The 15022-nt window shown below is 43.0% G+C and overlaps 1 protein-coding gene across 2 annotated transcripts in view; it reads right to left on the bottom strand.

Moving 5' to 3' along the window:
* Positions 1 to 15022, bottom strand: part of GRM5 (glutamate metabotropic receptor 5) — a 281050-nt gene that overhangs the window by 73760 nt on the left and 192268 nt on the right. The gene's annotated exons all lie outside the window — the stretch shown is intronic.

Raw genomic sequence — 15022 nt, 5'->3', positions numbered from 1 at the left:
AAATTTAAAAAATGATGCAATTTTCTCTTTCTTCCAATATGGGCAAGATGCCATACTAATGCCAGGGATAGGAGATGGCTGCTTTTACCTGCGGCAGGGGTTCTAAATTCCCGCTTCCAATTTTCAGCTCAGAATGGAAACCATTGACTACAATGCGGTCCGTTGGGTTTCCGGTCATCGGCCGGGCATTTTATCAAGAGAAAAAGTGCTGCATGCGGCGCTCTTCCTCCGGTATTTTGTGCCTGGATCGGAGATGGAACCTCCGAACGAAGGTACCAGCGCAAATGTGAACCCGGCCTAAATAAAACAGGAAGCTCTGCAGCCAAAATAGCTTTTGCTACAAAGTATCTTAACGGATGGCTGCAGTCCACAGGAGAACTGCTCTAGTGCATGTGCACAGCCCATGACTCCGCCCCTCACATCGATACATTTACACGAGTTTTCACTTCTGAAATTAATCTGGTAGCGACCAATTATGGTTTCCAGCTGCAATCGACACAGCAGAACATTTCCCCTCGTTCTTTAATAACTCGGTAATAAACAGCTCTGGGAATGAAATCTCGGGTTTCTCAAGTATAAGATTTAAAAGCAGAGATTATATTTCCTGTCAAAAATGGAAGACGGTTGACAATTTTATGACACGGACTAAGTTTATTTCCTGCGGCAGCTGTAAAAAATAATCCTGAAGGATGACTGAAATAAAATTAAAGCGGATTCTGTGTATAAAATCATCTTCACATATTCACGGGATAAGCACAAATAATATTGGCGCAGCCAGTTAGTGCGGCTATTTACTTATCGGTATCGGTGCATTATTTATGGGTATTGATTTGTGCAATTAGTTATATGGTATTAGTTAGGTCTACAGGATTGCAGGATCACTTAATTTTACCTCTAATTTGTGTCACTAGTTATGTTTACAGGATGGCAATGTTATTTAGATTTTAATGGATGGTGGCATTAATTAGGGTGGTTTCATATCTGTGTCTGTCCCAAAGTCTTTGTTTTCCGTTTTTTTTTTAAATAGAAAAAAGGTAAGTGAAAGTGAACTGGACCCATTCAAGCAGTACATTTTTTGGGTCACAGCCCTTTGTTACTGTTACCATCCCCCAGAAGAGTTATTCGTATAGTGCCAACTTCTTCTGCTTTCAGGTATATTTTATTTATTACCCCCCCCCCCCTCCTTATTTTACCGACCTCGGAAGGATGCAAGCAGAGGCGTAACTAAAGGCTCAGGGGCCCTGATGCAAAAGGTGAGCTGGGCCCCCCCTCTATTGTATCTGTACCCGTACCCATACCTAAACCATGCCGCACAGAGGCATAACTTGAAGCTTCTGGGCCCCAATGCAAAACTTGTAACAGGGCCCCCAACTATAATGCTTTATTCATAGTACTGGGCTCCCTATATGGAGAAGAGAGGCCTTATGGGCCCCCTAAGGCTCCTGGGCCTGGGTGCAACCGCATCCCCTGCACCCTCTATAGTTAGGCCCCTGGATACAAGGCTGAGTCAACCTTGAGCCGGCTACCTAAACCATGCAGGGATTGAACCCGCAAGCTTCAGGTCGTGAGCGAGAGTTTAGGACTGCATACTGCTGCCCTGTCTTTAATTTAATAGCCGAATAGCTAGAGGTATAACCAGTAGAAAGAGGGAGATTGTGATCCTGCTGTTTAGAGCTCTGGTGAGACTACATTTGGAATATTTTGTTCAGTTCTGGAGACCTCACCTACAGAAAGACATTGATAAACTAAAACCAAGACCAAAGACGGCTACAAAAATGGTAGAAGGTCTCAAAAACAAAACAACAAGAAAGACTTAAAATACTTAAAGGCAAAGTCTGGGTATTTTTAATCAGATAGTTTGTTGGATTTTAGAGAGAATCAAAAATGACAGTGAGAAGAACAGAAAGCAGGAATAGTTACAGTCATAGAAACAGAAGATGTGGCCCATCAAACTGTCTAGAGTCTCGACAGCAAAATATGGGAGGCAAAGTTCATGTGCGAGATAATTGTAGTTGCAACAAAATAACTGATATTCCAGAGAACTTCCTGTAATGGGAAGATATATTAAAACCAGTGGAGCGAATTGGAAATGGACAGAAGTGATATCAAGATAAGGACCCAAGAAAAAGAAGATAAAAGCTTGATAAAAGAGATGAGAAAGAGAAAATAACAGAAGTGGGATAAAACAAAAAAAGGGAGTGGGAATGAGAGGGCGGGTCTTAGTGAGGATAAGCGTTCCAGGTATATAGGAGGGTATCAATGTCACCAAGTGGGGAGATAGACACTAAAAGAACAGGTCTCTAGAGTCTTGGGCGCCCATCAACATTATCTAGGACTGACAAAAATGTGTCAGCCTCTCGGGACTGCCCCGCATATTTCCATGTTATACAAATGAGCCATTTCCTGTTGCCACTTTGACATCGATGGGGTGTGAGTAGAGCGCCAATGCTGCGGGATGACTAATCTGGCCATCATCAGAAGGAATAGCAACAAATCTTTCTTCTGAGCTCCAATGGGGCCAGGTAGGATGAAAAGCAAGGCCACTTGCGGGGTATTAAATACTCTCTTGCAACTGATCAAATAATAATTCTCCCCAAATGGTTGAATTTTGTTGCAGCCATACCAGACATGAAACATGGTACTCCTGACGGCTCCACAGAGCCAGCACGTCTCAGAGACAAAGGGTAGCATATTGTGAAGGCAGGTCAGGAACCTATACAACCATGACAGAATCTTGTAACTTTATTCATGGGCAGAGCAAGCCATGAATACGTTATGTATAAAGAGGAATGCCTTCTGCCAATCAGATGGCACGATCACGGCTCCCAATGCTAACTCCCAAGCCTGTACATAGCTAGGGTCTTCACTACCAGAGTGCTGATACAAAAAATAATAGAGGAGAGAAATTATATGTGAGGGTGGTGAGCTCAGGGTGAAAAGATATTCAAATGGTGCGAGAGCAGACGGCAGAGAAAGCCAATGCCCCGCAAATGATCTTAACTGGATATACTCCATGAAGCAGAGGGTTATGTCCTTGGATTGGGAGGGCAGAGCCATTAAGGACGTGATGAAAATACAGGTCTTCAGATGCCTGCCATCCCAAGAAGCATTCTTGGTGAATGTCAGAGGGAATGCTGGGTTGGAGAATAGCGGAGTGAGAGGGCTCGAGTCCATAAAAGCAACACCTTTGTGGACCTGTGCATCTCATATTTTAAGATTACCCTGAATGAGGGAATTACAGGTAAGGGTAAGGTGCTTTTGACCTGGAAAGGGTACTATGACTGATTCAGCGATTACCCCAACCCCATACAAATTTAATAATGGGTGTCCACAGTGTGTGAAAAAAGGAAGTGGGGGGCAGCAATACTGTCTGGAAAATATTCAAAAATCTAGGTAGAACATCAATTTTCAAGCACTTATCCACCCAAACCCTGTCAGATCCTTCACTGCATAGGAGGAAACATCTTTTAATAACTGATCCAACAATGATTGGTAGTTAATCATATACATTCTTTGTAAAAAAAAAAAGAAGATCCAGCAGCTAGAAGGAGTTTCCGTTTTGATGCAAAACTCGGCATACAGTTCCATCTCAGGCAGATCTGTAAATGAAAGTTGTGGTGTGATTAGATGAACTGTCTTGCCACCTGAGGCCTTAAAAATCCCCCCTTTGACTATAAAAAGGCTCTCTGAGGCTCCTTGTGTGTGATGGAGCTCTTTTTTGGCTTGTGTAGAGCTTATTGACCGCTAGATGTCTCTACAACATAATCAAAGAGATATTGCCAAGTTACCTGAGTTTGTGAGGGGGCGCATTATTGGAATGTGAGAGGGCACACAGACAACCAGTAGATCATCCAACACGAGCAGCCTTAACTGTTTTGTTGTCCACTATTCAAAAACAGATGGCACCATCATTACAGGCCACCATCAGTACCTCACCCACGCAAGCCACGTCTTTAAGAAAATTTTCATTTAAGCGCCAAGTCCATGAATGATCTATGAAGACTGGTGGAGAAATGAAAAGGAAAGAGGGAGCGTGATCTGACCCAACTATATCTCCAATAGAGGCCACAGGTTGCCATGACAGAGCAAAAAATAATGCGGCTGTAAGAGTTGTGCGAATGTAACAAGAAGGTATAGTCTTTGTCTTGAGGGTGCAAGGCAGTGAAGCCTGTTTTTGAGGGAACGGAGCTGATGCGTCGAGGTATTGTCATGACCACTTGAGGTGTCAGAGTGTAAGTTAAGCAAAAAATTAAAATCCTCCCGTATGACCATCACCCCCTCTGCAAGGTTAGCCAACAGAGTCTGGAGACAGTGACAAGCCGCAATCAAGTGCCGATTGGGAAGGAACCAATTTGTGATGAATAAAAATGTATGAATTAATAAGAATCAATGAGGGAAGGCGCCAGAGATATATGTAGGGCGATGGATACCCGCCCTGATTGTGAGCTTGGATTGGCACTATAGAACCGGCCAGAGAAAAAAACGATCCATAAAACAGAGCAGAGATGAGTCCTGTTGAAGTAATTACTATAATAGGGCTATAGCATTAATTAAAGAGAAACAGCACTTATGAACATCGCAACGGATAACAGATGTCAGAACATGAAATATGAAGGCTAAGCCAAGTGAGCATCATTCATGAGGCCATCATTCCATGTGCTATCCTAAACTATCGTTCGTGCCTCCCCACCCAATAACTATATAAAATAGAACTAAACAGAAGGAGCAGAAGACAGACGCATGCCATTGATCAGTATAGCTTGATAAACTGAATAGCATGATCAAGGGGGCATATATACCCCAAGGAGATGCTAACAATGATCCAAGGAGATAAAGTGAAGTTACAGGCTATCTAGTAGTGGTCACTTCGTAGTGAAAGAACATTGCTCCAGGAAGTTTAGAAGAACAAAGAGTTTCAAAAGCTTAGGTCAGGAGAGATAAAGTCCAGGATCCAAAGGCTTCCGGTTTGTGAGGTACAGCAACATACTCATGCAAATGGGGAGCTCAGCAGCTGCAATTCGGCTATGTGCCCAATACTCTACCTACGTCGACATTTGGGTTCTCTTTCTGGACGAAGGTGCAAGCTCCTGAAGCTGGTGACATATGAAGCATCTGTATCCACATGGAGAGCTTGCTGTGCTGCTGCGGCAGCTCCCATGATGTATGGGACCTGTTGTATGTCAGGTTGCTTGCCCAGGAGGTAGCACTAAATGACGCGGACAACCTGCCACAAGTCTAGCATGGGATGGAATCTTGTGCTGTGGCCACTTACTGGAAGATGTTGTAGTTCAGGAATAGCTGATGTGTGGTACACAGGATGGCGGTGCAGATGATAGGTTCACAGTGATGTTCAGGGCCGTGCAAAAGCTCTTTCTGAATTTTGCTGTGAATTGTACCCCATGTCAGAAATTTCATCATCAGGTATTCCATGCAATCTGAGGATTTCAGTGATCACCAATTCTGCAGTATACTCTGCTGTTGGGATCCCTTTGGTGGGTATAAAATGGACTATTTTAGTAAGCTGGTCTACGACCACTAGAGTAGTGGTCATCTCTTTTGAAGGAGGGAGGTCTACAATAAAGTCCATAGTAATGGATCCCCAATGTCTAGAAGTGGCTGCATAAGACCAAAGGACTAGCTTGAGGAATCTTGTTCCATGCACATGTATCACAGGAGTTGACATACTCTTTCACATCCTTCCTGCAATTTGGCCACAGGAAGAACCAGAGCAGGAGTTCCAGGGTCTTAGTGATCCCGGGATGGCCAGCAAGTTTGGAGTCATGAATCTGTTTCAGGACCTCAAGTCGTCCTGTATCTGGAATGTACACACTATTTTCCTGCATCCAGAATTTTTTTTGTAAGAGAAAAGTAGCTCCCTGGAAGGTTGTTTGAGGAAAGAGTCACTTTCATACCCTTCTTTAGCCCTTGTTAACAATTCTTTAGGATTAAGAATTCTCAAAAGATTTTTAGGGAGTAGGATAGGGCTGTCCATCTCAGCCCTTTCCCCTGATTCATGCAGAATCCTTGACAAGGTGTTGGATTTACCGTTCCTGGAACCTGGTCGGTAGGAGATGATGAAGTTAAACCTTAAAAAAGAATAAGGCCCATCGTGCTTGTCTCACTGATAGTCTCTTGGCAGTATGAAGAAACTCTAGATTCTTATGGTCTGTGAGAACAGTCACCAGGTGATGGGATCCTTCCAAAATGTGTCTCCATTCAGAGAAAGCTACCTGGATGACTAGAATTTCCTTATTCCCAATGCCGTACTTTCTTTCCACAGGTGATAAGGTGGAAGATAGGAACGCACAAGGATGCAACTGCCTTTTGTCTCCGACTCATTGTGACAGGATCGCACCTATTGCCGAATTGGAGGCATTAACTTCAACGACAAATGGCAATTCTGGATTTGGGTGGATCAGTATCGGGCTGACATCAATAAGGTCTTTAATCTTTTAAAGGCATCCGGTGCCTCTGTGGACCATGAAAATTCTTGTGTTTTCTTTGTGAGAATAGTGATAGGCAGGATCTTTTTGAAAAGTCTTTTATGAATTTCCAGTAAAGTTCCCGGTAATCAACACATGGTTGAAGAGTAGAATCTTTCTTTTTAACAAAGAATATGGGTGCTCCTGCTGGGGAGGATAAAGGCTGAATAAACCCGATGGGCTTTTAATTCTGTTTCTGAAAGGTTGTAGAGATGCATCCAAATGGAACAGAAGATCCAGGAAGCAGCTCAATAGGACAATCATACAGCCAATGAGGGGGCAGTTGATTGGAATTCTTTTTGCTGCAGACTTCGTTGAATGACCAGTATTGTGGTGGCAACTTCTCATTTTCTAGGGGAGCAATCTTGGGATCTTGCCCCCAACTGGGCGTGGGCAGCTTGAATTGGCAATTCACATTACAATACTCGAAGAGGAAGGTGATAGTTCTTGATTCCCATTGATGGCCAGGTTATGAATAGAGAACCAAGGGATTCCTAGGATGACTGGAAATTTTGGAGAGGAGATGAGATGAAAACTGATAGTCTCAAGATCATCTGGCTCTATGTGGATATCCAGTTCAATTCTCTCCTGCGTGACAGGCCCCGAAACCAGTGGGGATCTATCCACCATTTCAATGTCAACGGGTTGAATTTTAGCTCTGGTAGCAATATGATTGTTAAGAATGTATTGGCAGTCAATGAAATTCCCACCTGCTCCTGAATCCAACATGGCGGTGCCTAAGATGTGGTGGCTACCCATAGTTATCTTGATAGGTAGGGATAAGGAAGTGGGGGGATGAGTGATGCTTCTCCTTGTCTTCTCGGGTAATGAATGGAATAGCTAGCAGAGCAGTTTCTGTCCCTTTACAAGGTGGCAGGGTTAATTATGGTCTAAGCATGTGTGAGAGCGATGGTCCTCTGGAACTTATTGGGATAGTTCATTCCATAATCACCAGATTTCCTGCAATGCAAGCATAAATTCTTGGAGCAGTGCATCTCTTTCTCTGGCATGGAAAGGGGTTTTAGGAAGGTGTTAATTAGTTGAATGCATTAGTTCACGTGAGCAGTCAATCCTTGGTCTGGAGGTCTTCCTTGATTGGGTATTTAGGGTAGGTGAACTAAATGAGTAGGATGGGTGGTTTAAGAACGACTGTAACTTCTCCTTCCATCGCTCTGTAAGCCTCTGGTCTATGTGGATACTTAATTGAATGAAGTCTTCCAAATCATCAGGGGTCTGGTCAGCGCATCTAACTCCTTCTGAAAGTCTTCTTCAAAACTGACTCAGCTGTGTGGCGACGTTCAATGCGGTGTCATTGGCCCAACTATGGAATTCCGCTGTATATTTGGTGACCGATGGTCAACCCTGTCGGAGATTATGCAACCTTCTTTCGGCCATTGCACAGCGGTTGGGGTCGTCAAACACTTGATCCATAGCCATGATGAACTTGTGGAGGTGGTCAAAGAGGGTGCTGTCATTTTCCACATAAGGCGAGGCCCAAGCAAGGGCTTCGCCTTCCAGCAGGTTAATAATAAACATTACCTTTTTGGCCATTGGTGAATAGAGAAGATCTCATTTGGAAATAAATGTGACAATGGTTTAGAAACCCTCTGTATTGGCAGCAGTCCTTGCCAAATCTTAATGGTAGCGGCATGCGAACATCGGTCTCTGAATGGTGCGACTCATGTACTTGTTGCTGTAATCTATCTACCTCTTTTTCTAAGGTAGAAACCTTCTCCTGATACGTGGCACAGAATGCTTGTAGTTCAGTGACTTGATTTTCTTAAAGTGGCCACTGCGGACTCCATTTTTAAGCATGTTTATTCTGTCACGAGTTTAGCATGGGACTGGAATCTCATGCTGTAGCCACTTACTGGAAGATGTTGTAGTTCAGGAATAGCCGAGGTGTGGTACACAGGATGGCGGTGCAGTACAATGGGTTTAGGCAGCAGAGTAGTCAGGAGGAAGCCAAGGTCAGGTACATAAAATGGCAGTGCAGTACAGCGGGTTTAGACAGAAGAATAGTCAGGTGGCATAGCCGAGGTCTGGTACACAGGAACAGTCTTCTCTTGTGGGGAGCAGGTAAAGATAAGAGCAGGTTTACAGGCTGAGGTAATGGGCATAAAAAATACACAAGGAGGGAGTGGCAGGCTTTTATATAGAGCCTAATTAGGGAAGGTACAAGACACAAGGTGGACCAGACAGGGAAGACATGGAACTAGGTACATGGAACAGGACACAAAGACAAGGAACACAGGACTAGAATCAGAGGAAGCTATCCAGCATGCTGAATAGCTCAATAGGTAGGGCTGCCGCTTAGAGCGTAGGAGGACACAAGTTCAAATTCTGACACAGCCGGTGTCTGCATTGGTAATGCCGGTAGAGTAAGAAGCATTATTTCTTCCATTGCCCATATAGGTAGGATCAAAAGACCTCAGAAGTAGGCAAAATCTCTAGCATCCTCACACTTCCCTGAGATATCCAGATTATAAACTGCTACCTAAGAACAGAACCCTGCTGATGCAGTGAGCTGATTTATCCATTTTTCCCACTAACAACTAGATAACCTCTTAAATTTGTGTAGGAGGAAAGAAGGGAGAGAGAGACATGATGGAGACCTTTATATAGGTTATATGAGGAAAGAAGGGAGAGGAGGACATGATAGAAACCTTTATATAGATTGGAGAAAGGAGAGGGGGACATGATGGAAACCTTTATATATGTTCCAGGAGGAGAGAAGGGAGAGGGGGACATGATGGAAACCTTTATATATGTTACAGGAGGAGAGAATGAAGAGGAGGGACATGATGGAAACTTTTATATGTTACAGGAGGAGAGAAGGGAGAGGAGGACATGATGGAAACCTTTATATATGTTACAGGAGAAGAGAAGGGAGATTAGGACATGATGGAAACCTTTATATATGTTACAGGAGGAAAGAAGGGAGAGGGGGACATGATGGAAATCTTTATATATGTTACAGGAGGAGATAAGGGAGAGGAGGAACATGATGGAAACCTTTATATATGTTACAGGAGGAGAGAAGGGAGAGGAGGGGCATGATGGAAACAGTTATATATGTTACAGAAGGAGAGAAGGCAGAGGGGGGACATGATGGAAACCTTTACATATGTTACAGGAGGAGAGAAGGGAGAGGGAGGACATGATGGAAACCTTTATATATGTTACAGAAGGAGAGAAGGCAGAGGGGGACATGATGGAAACCTTTATATCTGTTACAGGAGGAGAGAAGGGAGAGGAGGACATGATGGAAACCTTTATATATGTTACAGGAGGAGAGAAGGGAGAGTGGGGACATGATGGAAACCTTTACATTTGTTCCAGGAGGAGGGAAGGGAGAGGAGGACATGATGGAAACCTTTATATATGTTACAGAAGGAGAGGAGGAAGAGCGGGACATGATGGAAACCCTTATATATGTTACAGAGGGAAAAGAGGGAGAGGGGGACATGATGGAAACCTTTTATATATAGTACAGGAAAAGTGGAGGGAGAGGGTGAACATGATGGAAACCTTTATATATGTTACAGGAGGAGAGAAGGGAGAGGGGGACACGATGGAATCCTTTATATATGGTACAGGAGGAGAGAAGGGAGAGGGAGACATCATGGAAACCTTTATATATGTTACAGGAGGAGAGAAGGGAGAGGGGGGACATGATGGAAATCTTTGTGTGTGTTACAGAAGGAGAGAATGAAGAGGAGGGACATGATGGAAACTTTTATATGTTACAGGAGGAGAGGAGAGGGGGGTCATGAAGGAAACCTTTATATATGTTACAGGAGGGGAGAAGGGAGAGGAGGACATGATGGAAACCTTTATAAATATGTTACAGGAGGAGTGGATGAAGAGGGGGTCAAGATGGAAACCTTTATATATATAACATATGTAAAGGGTTTCCATCATGTCCCCCTCTCCCTTCTCTAATATATATGTTACAGGAAGAGAGTAGGGAGAGGAGGACATGATGGAAACCTTTTATATATGTTACAGGAGGAGAGGAGGAAGAGGGGGGACATGATGGAAATCTTAATATATGTTACAAGAGGAGAGAAGGGAGAGGGGAACATGATGGAATCCTTTTTTTTAAATGCTACAGGAGGAGAGAAGGGAGAGGGGGACATGATGGAGACCTTCATATGTGTTACAGGAGGAGAGAAGGGAGATGGGGACATGATGGAACCTTTATATATTTTATAATTGGAGAGTAGAAAAAGGGGGACATGATGAAAACCTTTATAGATGTTAGATGAGGAAGGAAGGGAGAGGCGAACCCAATGGAAACCTTTATATATTTTACAGGAGGAGAGGAGGGAGAGGGGCACATGATGAAAACCTTTATATATGTTACAGGAGGTGAGAAGGGAGAGGGGGCACATGATGGAAATCTTTATATATGTTACAGGAGGAAAGAAGGGAGAGGGGGTCATGATGGAAACCTTTATATTTGTTACATCAGCAGAGAAGGGAGAGGGGGTCACGATGAAACCTTTATATATGTTACAGGAGGAGAGGAGGGAGAGGGGCACATGATGAAAACCTTTATATATGTTACAGGAGGTGAGAAGGGAGAGGGGGCACATGATGGAAATCTTTATATATGTTACAGGAGGAAAGAAGGGAGAGGGGGCACATGATGGAAATCTTTATATGTGTTACATCAGCAGAGAAGGGAGAGGGGGTCACGATGAAACCTTTATATATGTTCCAAAAGGAGGGAAGGGAGAGGGAGGACATGGTGGAACCTTTATGTATATTACAGGAGGAGTGGATGAAGAGGGGATCTCCTCCTGTAACATATATAAAAGGTTTCCATCATGTCCCCCTCTCCCTTCTTTCCTCCTGTAACATATATAAAGGTTTCCATCATGTCTCCCATCGTCATTCTCTCCTCCTGTAACATATGTAAAGGTTTCCATCATGTCTCTCCTCCTGTAACATATATAAAGGTTTCCGTCATGTCCCTCCTCTCCCTTCCCTCCTCCTGTAACATATATAAAGGTTTCCATCATGTCCCCCTCTGCCTTCTCTCCTTCTGTAACATATATAAAGGTTTCCATCATGTCCTCCTCTCCCTTCTCTCTTCCTGTAATATATATAAAGGTTTCCATCATGTCCTCCTCTCTCTTTTCTCCTCCTGTAACATATATAAAGGTTTCCATCATGTCCCCCTCTCCCTTCCCTCCTTCTCTAACATATATAAAGGTTTCCATCATGTCCTCCTCTCCCTTCTCTCCTCCTGTAACATATATAAAGGATTCCATCATGTCCCCATCTCCCTTCCCTCCTCCTGTAACATATATAAAGGTTTCCATCATGTCCCTCCTCTCCCTTCTCTCCTGTAACATATATAAAGGTTTCCATCATGTCCTCCTCTCCCTTCTTCCCTCCTGTAAGATATATAAAGATTTCCATCATGTCCTCCTCTCCCTTCTTCCCTCCTGTAAGATATATAAAGGTTTCCATCATGTCCCCCCTCTCCCTTCTCTCCTCCTGTAACATATACAAAGGTTTCCATCATGTCCTCCTCTCTCCCTTCCTCCCTCCTGTAACATATATAAAGGTTTCCATCATGTCTTCATCTCCCTTCTCTCCTCCTGTAACATATATAAAGGTTTCCATCATGTCCTCCTCTCCCTTCTTTCCTCCTGTAACATATATAAAGGTTTCCATCATGTCCTTCCTCTCCCTTCTCCCCTCCTCTAACATATAAAAAGGTTTCCATCATGTCCCCCCTCTGCCTTCTCTCCTTCTGTAACATATATAAAGGTTTCCATCATGTCCCCCTCTCCCTTCTCTCCTCCTGTAACATATATAAAGGTTTCCATCATGTCCCCCTCTCCCTTCTCTCCCCCTGTAATATATATATAAAGGTTTGCATCATGTCCCCCTCTCCCTTCTCTCCTCCTGTAACATATATAATGGTTTCTATCATGTCCCCCTCTCCCTTCTCTCCTCCTGTAACATATATAAAGGTTTCCATCATGTCACCCCTCTGCCTTCTCTCCTTCTGTAACATATATAAAGGTTTCCATCATGTGCCCCCTCTCCCTTCTCTCCTCCTGTAAAATATATAAAGGTTTCCATCATGTCCTCTTCTCCCTTCTCTCCCCCTGTAATATATATATAAAGGTTTGCATCATGTCCCCCTCTCCCTTCTCTCCTCCTGTAACATATATAATGGTTTCCATCATGTCCTCCTCTCCCTTCTTCCCTCCTGTAAGATATATAAAGATTTCCATCATGTCCTCCTCTCCCTTCTTCCCTCCTGTAACATATATAAAGGTTTCCATCATGTCCCTCCTCTGCCTTCTCTCCTTCTGTAACATATATAAAGGTTTCCATAATGTCCTCCTCTCCCTTCTCTCCTCCTGTAACATATATAAAGGTTTCCATAATGTCCTCCTCTCCCTTCTCTCCTCCTGTAACATATATAAAGGTTTCCATCATGTCACACCTCTCCCTTCTCTCCTGTAACATATATAAAGGTTTCCATCATGTCACACCTCTCCCTTCTCTCCTGTAACATATATAAAGGTTTCCATCATGTCTCCCTCTCCCTTCTTCCCTCCTGTAAGATATATAAAGATTTCCATCATGTCCTCCTCTCCCTTCTCTAATATATATGTTACAGGAGGAGAGTAGGGAGAGAGAGGACGTAAAGGAAACCTTTTATATATGTCACAGGAGGAGAGAAGGGAGAGGGGCCATGATGGAAACCTTTATATATGTTTACAGGAGGAGGGATCAGATCCATAACGGGAGGTGAAACTAACTATTTTTTAACTTTTACATGATCGCCATTATCCATCGGATAACGGCAATCCCGTGATAAGGGACTGCATACCGCGACTCCCTCTCAAATCTCCAGCTTCTCAGTTTTGTTTGGTAGCCTGGAGCAGGGGGATTTTAAATTCCCTGGCCCTTTGCAGCTTCTGCACACGAGTCCGCCATTTTGCCAACGGACACATGTGCAGAGGCCGGGGAAATGCCCACTGATAAAGAATCCATTGGGGAAAAATCTGGGACCTTTGGTAAGTAATTTCCTCTCCCCTAACAGATACGATCCGTGAGGGGAGCTTAAACTAACTTTTTAAAAAAAATTTACTTTACTTTTACATGATCAACATTATCCCTTGAAAACATCGATCACGTGACCAGGGGTCGCACACCACAGCCCCCGTGACATCTCCCTGCTCTCAGCTATGTTTGATAGCCAGGAGCAGGGAGATTTTAAATTTCCCGGGCCCTACAGCCTTCTGCACATGTGCCCGACATTTTGCCTTCTGGCTCACATCCACAGAAGAAGGCGGCAGGTCCTTCTACTAGCCGTGAGACATCATGGGCGCTGAAAGCGAGTAGTTTCAGATCCCCACATGCATCATTTTATTACACTGTAGGAGCGATCGAAGCATCACAAGTTCTCGTCCCCTATAGGAACTCAGAAAAACTGTAAAAATTTGTTTCAAAAAGTTATATTAGTTATTAAAAAAGGTAATAAAAGTTAATAAAACCTTCTAAATAATAAAACAAAAAACATATTTAGTTCTATTGCGTCCATAAAAGTCCGATCTATCAATGTAATGCATTATTTACCCCACATGATGAATGTGGTCGAAGAAAAAAAATAAACAATGCCAGAATTGCTCTTTTTTGGTCACTCTGTCTCCAAGAATAAATGTAATAAAAAGCAATCAAAAAATCACCGGAAAAATAAAAAAAATAAGCCTGTCAGAAGATGGCGGCAGAAAATAATTAAAAAAAAAGTTAAATATCCTTGGAAAAAAATTAAAGTAGTTACAGGAGAGAAGGGAGCAAAAAAAAATCTATATAAGTTTAGAATCGTAGTAATTGTATTGACCCATAGAATAAACTTATTATGTCATTTTTGTTGCAGTGTGTACGCCATAAAAACAGGATGCACCCAAAGAGTTACTTTTCCATTTCACTCCACTTCAAATTTTTAAAAACTTTTTCAGTACATTATATGGTACATTAAATAGAATCATTGAAAAATACAACTTGTCCCGCAGAAAACAAGCCCTCATGCAGGGACTTCAATAATAAAAGAGATTTTTTAAAAGGGTGGAGGAAAAAACGAAAATGGAAAAAAAAAGGTTGCGTCTTTAAGGGGTCAATATGAGGGACTGACCGTGTTTTATGTGCATAACCTTTTCCGAGACCTTCTTGACAAAACCTCTCTACTATAATGGAAACTTCTTCAACTTTGTAATGCAGTTTTGACTTTTCATTCTTTACCATTTTACCGCTATTTAATGGAAACCTTTATTTTTGGGAGATCTTGGATTTTCTTTTTAGAAGACTTGGTTCTTTAGACTCCCTGATCATACGTATTCTGCAGAGGATAATTTAGAATATCTGATAATCCAACACCTATTAGGCTTCACTGATGCCAGTTGAAAGGGAGCCTTATAAGGCCATGCATGCTCCTCTGGGCGATATATGCAAATAAGGAAGATGGAACCATACCTCTGCAGCGCCACCTATGGGATGGCAGCATT

The sequence above is a fragment of the Eleutherodactylus coqui genome, chromosome 1, assembly GCF_035609145.1.
Source record: "Eleutherodactylus coqui strain aEleCoq1 chromosome 1, aEleCoq1.hap1, whole genome shotgun sequence".
NCBI lineage: Eukaryota > Metazoa > Chordata > Amphibia > Anura > Eleutherodactylidae > Eleutherodactylus > Eleutherodactylus coqui.
The sequence above is the reverse complement of the archived record's forward strand: the minus strand, read 5'-3'. Positions and strand labels throughout refer to the sequence as shown.